General features: G+C 45.6%; 2 non-coding genes across 2 annotated transcripts; one reads left to right on the top strand and one right to left on the bottom strand.

Moving 5' to 3' along the window:
• The first annotated feature begins 355 nt into the window (after window positions 1–355).
• On the top strand, window positions 356–438 carry TRNAL-CAG (transfer RNA leucine (anticodon CAG)). Its single transcript has one exon. It is a non-coding gene; the product is annotated as a tRNA-Leu (tRNA).
• Window positions 439–661: 223 nt separating this feature from the next.
• Window positions 662–744, bottom strand: TRNAL-CAG (transfer RNA leucine (anticodon CAG)). Its single transcript has one exon. It is a non-coding gene; the product is annotated as a tRNA-Leu (tRNA).
• Window positions 745–6,480: the final 5,736 nt, after the last annotated feature.

Genomic DNA, 6,480 nt, shown 5'->3' with positions numbered 1-6,480 from the left:
AGCGGGAATGCGGGCTTGACCGCTTCGTGCAGAAAATGCACAAGGGCATGTATGCGGAAATGCAAGGGTGCTTGCAGATATGCAAGATCAACGCTGATGTAAATAGTAAATGCACGCACGCAGAATGAATGCATGTGGGAGGCACGAACGCCTACAAGTCAAAGCTATAGTTCTGGGAGGCGGCGTTGCGGGCTCTCCAGCGCGCCGCGTGCGCCCTCTGCTGCAGTCCGCGCGCCTCGCCTCTTCGAGCTGGCGCGAGCATCCGGCTCCTCCCAGCGCCGGCGGAGAACAAAACTACGCATGCGCACACAGGAAATATTTCAAAGAGGCGCCCTGTGAGAACAAAAAGCGAGCAGTCAGGATGGCCGAGCGGTCTAAGGCGCTGCGTTCAGGTCGCAGTCTCCCCTGGAGGCGTGGGTTCGAATCCCACTTCTGACAAAGCTTGCTTTTTGCCTTTCACCAAGAGCTGCAAAAGAAGTGGGTGATGCTGAACACTTTTGGATATTCTTTTGATCTTTTTACAAAACAAATATTTTCTTCCTTACAGGCATTTTCTTCCTAATGACATTTATTTGACTGTGAACTGTAAAAAGACAGCCCGCCTTAGTATACTCAGCCGTACACACTCTCCCCAGAGCTTAGGGGAGCGGAAAAAGGGAGTTGTCAGAAGTGGGATTCGAACCCACGCCTCCAGGGGAGACTGCGACCTGAACGCAGCGCCTTAGACCGCTCGGCCATCCTGACTTCCTGGAAGGGCTCCTTTGGGGTCCGATGTAGTTCCCAGCACGGTGCGACGCGGCTCCGGACTCGGCCTGCAGTCGCGGGGTCCCGGGTCGTTCCAGGCGCGGCCACGCCGCCTCCGTCGTCCACAGCTAGAAACCACCGGTGTGGCCGAGATTTCCCCTTATTCTTAAACTGCTTCGGTGTTTTTACTGCTGCGTTTTCAGTGGAAACTCGGTAGCCTGAGCAGAAACGGAAAATCAGTTTCCCTTGTTATCAATAGACAATAACCATTAAAATAAACACGATGGTAGGAAAACTATATTATTAAATTCTAGCCGTTCGCCAAGGCTCGGAAGGAGAAGTTTTGACGTTTATTTTTAACGACTAACACTCTCGGTCGAAAGGCAGGTTGGGCCCCTGGGGGAGGGGGGCGGGGTTTGCACGGTTCTTTCTGGAAGGCGGGGCTGCGCTGCGAGGGGCTCGGCGGTGGGCTGCTGGGGGGGAAGCTGTGGGCAATGGCCTCTCGCTTCACGTGTTTAGCTGGGCCTCGTCCAGAGGAAGCTGGCTTTTAAGCCTTTTTGGTAAACTAAACAAGGGAAAAGTGGGAGGCTGGTGAGCTTGGAGAAGAGACGCTTGAACTGTTTACAAAAGCTTGATGTGTACAAGAAATTGGGATTGAGTGTGTCCGTCTGTCCTTCCTGCTTCAAGTACCCGGGCTTGAGGTGGGCGTGCAGTGGGTGTGTAATTACAGAGGAAGGTTTCCATAGAAATTCCATTCGAGGAACATCCTTTCTATAAAATAGCTGACCGGTGCTCCTGGAAACTATCAAGGCCGTCAAAAACAAGGAAAGTCAGGGAAACTGTCACAGCCAGAGAGACATCACTAGTAAACGTAATGGGGGTCCCGGATGGGATCCTGGAACAGAAAAACGACATTGGGGAAAAACTGAAGAAATCTGAGTGAAGCGTGGACTTTAATAATAATATATCAGTGTTGGCTCATTCATTGTGACAAATATAGCATACTAACGTAAGATGTTAATAATAGAGGAAACTAGGTGCGGGGTATAAGTGAACTCTGTCCCCTTTGCAATAATTCTGTGTCTAAAACTGCTCTAAAATTTTAAAAATTCTTAAAAATAATACAATTTCATTGTTTATATATTAAAATATGTAAATTTAAAAATATTTGATTAGGGCCGGCCCTGTGGCTGGCTGGTTAAGTTCTCACACTCCACTTCAGTGGCCCAGGGTTTTGCCGGTTCGGATTCTGGGCGCAGACATGGCACCGCTCGTCAGGCCACGCTGAGGCGGTGTCCCACATGCCACAACTAGAATGACCCACAACTAAAAATATACAACTATGTACCGGGGGGCTTTGGGAGAAAAAGGAAAAATAAAATCTTTAAAAATATATACTTAAGTATATTGTTTACATATTTATGCTGTACATAAATAAAATTGTTTGTTTAAAATATATTTAACAAAACGTGTCTGTTAAAGTCTCAGAGGCAGAAACATCGGCAGCTGTATCTCCAGGTGGTACATTTATAATGATTTTTCTCCTCTTTGCTTACCTGCATTTCATATTTCTATAAGGAACGCAGATTACTTGGGTAATTCTTTTTTAATTAAAAAACTGTCACAAAAATTGGGAAAGTCTTTGAAGAGACAAAGATTGCTGGATGTCTTGTCAATGGAATATTAGGTGGTGTCCACAGCCGTGCTGTCTAATATAGCAGCCACGAACCACGTTTAGCCACTGAGCGCTTGAAAGGTGGCTGGGCAGAATTGAGATGTGGTGTGGGTGTAAAGTACACACGGGATTCTGAAGATCTGAGTCAGAAAAAAGAATGTAAAACATCTCATTAATAATTTTTATATTGATTCCAAGTTTAAATGATAATGTTTTTAATATGTTGGGTAAATAAAATATATTATTTAGAATTATTTAAAATTCAGTTCATAAGAATGCAAATAAATCTTGTCTAGTAAGATGGAATTGATTCTCCCCTGTGATAGAGGCCAATTTTGCATCTACTGGCAAATTCACTCCAGCATTCCTGATTATGAGAATTTATGTCTATTTACATATATATATTCTCCTTTGAACTAGTTTTTAAAATGTTTTCAGCAAAACGTTTTGTTATTAACATACACACATTGTAGTGTCTTAAACATTTCTAAGTGTATGGTTCGGTGACATTAGGTGCTTTCATTTTGTTGTACAAACAGCAGCACTGTCCATCTCCAGAAGTCTCTTTATCTTGGAAAACTGAAACTCCAAGCCTCCTAAACAGAGCCCGCATTCCCTGCCCCCAGCCCCCCGGCACCCACCATTCTACTCTCCGTCTTTATAAATTTGACTGCTCTAAAGACCTCCTACAAGTGGAATCATACAATATTTTCCTTTTATGACTGGCTTATTTCACTTAGGACAACATCTTCAAAGTTCCTCCACCTTGTAGTAAGTGTCAGAATTTCTTTCCTTTTTAAGGTTGAACAATATTCCATTGCAAGGATATACCGCATTTTGCTTATCCGTTCACCCGTCAATGGACACTTGGGTTGCTTCCACGTTTTAACTGTTGTGAATGATGCTGCTAGGAACATGCATGTACAAATGTCTCTTCGAGATCTTGCTTTCAATTCTCTTGCATATACAGATGCCCCAAAGTAGAAATCATATGGTAATTCTATTTTTTTTTTTTTGAGAAACCGTTTCCACAGCACAATGGTTTTGCATTTTACTTTAAAAATTTACCCTTTAACAGAATGTGCTCAACATCCAATGGGAGAGTAGAAGGATTGCTTGTCTACAGATGGGAACTTACTGCAGCATCTACAGAACAGCGCGTATAATTAGCATGTGCCAATTCCCCACTGGGGAAAAGAGAGGAAAAAGGGGGCGGGGATCCTGGAGGTGCTGGGGATGGTGAAGCCTGGTGCCCTGGAGAGGAGGTCTCAGGAAAGGGCCTGGAACTGTGGACAGGGTTGGGAAGGGCCAAGGGAGGATGGCGGATGGGGGCGGCTCCCAGCAGCAGCACCCTGGGCCAGAGTCAGGAAAGGGACAGTGTTGAGGCCCCCATGGCTGGAGCTGGATCTTGTGCCATTGGAAGGGAGGCTGAAGGAGATTGGCAGAGTTCTTTCTCCTCCTGGTTGCTTCTCCTGTTGTCTCCTCCAGGAAGCCTTCCCTGATGCTCCTTTCCCTTAGCTAGGTTTTTAGCTTCCTCTGTGTTCCCACAGCTTCTGGGCTGACCCCTGAAAGCCCTAGGATTGGTGTGGGTCCCTTCTCTGCCTCCAAAACTGAGCTCTTCAAAAGGGCAGAGATGCAAGAGTCTCGTTTGCCACTGAATCCCCAGGGCCTGGGACGCAAAAATGTGGAGAAGGGACTAAAAGAGTGTAGGCTGAATAATGAGTGAATGAGACAACAGGACAGGGGTGGCCCAGGGGCAGGAAGTCCTGGAAATGCCACCACAGACCCCCTGGTGTAGCTGGCACCTGGACAGAACGGGGGCAGTCCAGCGAGCCATGGCCTGGCCCCATCTCTCAGGAACAAATGGTTAATCCTAGTGCCCTCCCACTGGAGCTCTGGCCCTCCCCCCGCAGACAGGCTCCATCCAGATCCCAGCGGGCAGAAGGGCAGGAGGGAAAAACTGAGCCCGGATTCCAACCTTTGCCTCACTCTGGGCCAGTCACTAACCAGCTCGGAGTTCAGCAGGTCTGTGCCAGCACCCCACCCCCTCCGTCCGTGACTTGGCTTTATCTCTCCACACAGAGGCCACCAGCCCAAGCCTCTCAGCATCCTGGTGCCACTCTTTGCTCTCGAATCATCCATCTGGCATGCCCCCATCTCAACTGCTCTCTTCAAGGTTCAAACGGCACCTCCACCCTGAAGGCCCCACGTCTTCTCCCACCCAGGGTGGCATCGCACAGAACGGGTGTTCGCCTGCAATTAACAGAGCCTGCCGAAACTGTTGGCCCTGAGATCTTCACGCACACCCCGGTTCCAGCTGCCCCTTGGCTGCCTGCAAAGGGGGAAGGAAGATGTACAGCGACAAGAGGAGCCGCCCGGGCCCTGGTCACATTGGCTCACTGTGCGGCTCGAGCTCACTCCTGTCCCTCTCTGAGATGGACGGATGTCCCAGGAGGGAGTTGGACCGGATCACTGTGTTTCCAAACTTCAAAACAGGGCATTTCTCACCCCGTTTTTCCCTATCTACATACCAGTTGTGCACTTAAAAACATTTTTTGTTATTGTGACAAAACACATAAAATTTACCATTTTCACCAAAGTGGCATTCGCGTTGTTGTGAATGCAATCATTGCCACGTTCCATCTCCAGAACTTTTTCATCTTCCCCGGGTGACACTCTGTCCCCATAAACACTAACCCCCACCCCCCTTCCCACAGGCCTTGGCCGCCTCCATCCCACTTTCTGTCTCTGAGTTTGACTCCTCTTGACACCTCATATAATGGAATCATACAGTATTTGCCTCTTTGTGTCTGGCTTATTTCACTGAGGATAATGTCTTCAAAGTTCACGCTGTAGCATGTGTTAGAATTTCTTTCCTTTTTCTGGCTGGATAATATTCCATTGTATGGACATACCACATTTTGTTTATATATCCAGCCATCGGTGGACACTTGGGTTGCTTCCACCTTTTGGCTCTTGTCAATAATGCTGCTGTGATCATGGGTACACAAATATCTCTATGATCTGCTTTCAATTCTTTTGGATATATATCATATATATCCAGAAGTAGAATTGCTGGATCATATCGTAATCCTATTTTTAATTTTTTCAGGAACCACTATGCTGTTTTCCACAACAGTTGCATCATTATGCATTCCTACTGTCACTGCACAATGGTTCCAATTTCTCCACATCCTTGCCAACTCTTATGGTTTTTTCTTTCTTTTCTTTTCTTTTTTTTTGATAGCAGCCATCCTAACGAATGTGAGGTGGTGGCTCATTGTCATTTTGATTTGCATTTGCTTAATGATTAGTGATGTTGAGCATCTTTTCATGTGTTTGTTGGCCATTCGTATGTCTTCTTTGGGGAAATGTCTATTCATGTCCTTTGTCCATTTTTTAAATCAGTTTGTTGTTGTTATTGAGTTGTACAGCTTCTTTATATCTTCTGGAAATTAATCCCTTATCAGATATATGATTAGCAAATATTTTCTCCCATTCCATAGGTGGCCTTTTCGCTCTGTTTAATGTGTCTTCGATGCACAGAAGTTTTAATTTTGGTGTAGTCCAATTTATCTATTTTTACTTTTGTTGCGTATGCTTTGGTGTCATATCCTAAAAATCATTGCCAGATCCAAAGTCATGAAGCTTTTCCCCCGTATTTTCTTCTAAGAGTTTTATAGTTTTAGGTCTTATGTTTAGGTCTTTGATCCATTTTGAGTTAATTGTCAGATATGGTGTAAGGCTAGGGGACAATTTCATTTCTTGCCTGTGGATATCCAGTTTTCCCAACACCATTTGTTGAAAGACTGTCCTTTCCCCACTGAATGGCTTTGACACCTTGTTGAAACCATTTGATCATATATGTGAGAGTTTTTGTGCATTTTTAAAAAAACTAAATATTTTCTTTAAATCGACTCATTTTTAACTGTAATAAATGTGTTTTAAAAAGAAATTAACAGGGGCCAGCCCAGTGGTGCAGTGGTTAAGTTCACACATTCCGCTTTGGCAGCCTGGGTGTGGACATGGCATCGCTTGGCAAGCCATGCTATGGTAGGCAT

The sequence above is a fragment of the Equus przewalskii genome, chromosome 3, assembly GCF_037783145.1.
Source record: "Equus przewalskii isolate Varuska chromosome 3, EquPr2, whole genome shotgun sequence".
Lineage (NCBI taxonomy): Eukaryota > Metazoa > Chordata > Mammalia > Perissodactyla > Equidae > Equus > Equus przewalskii.
This window is presented reverse-complemented; position numbering and strand designations above follow the sequence as displayed.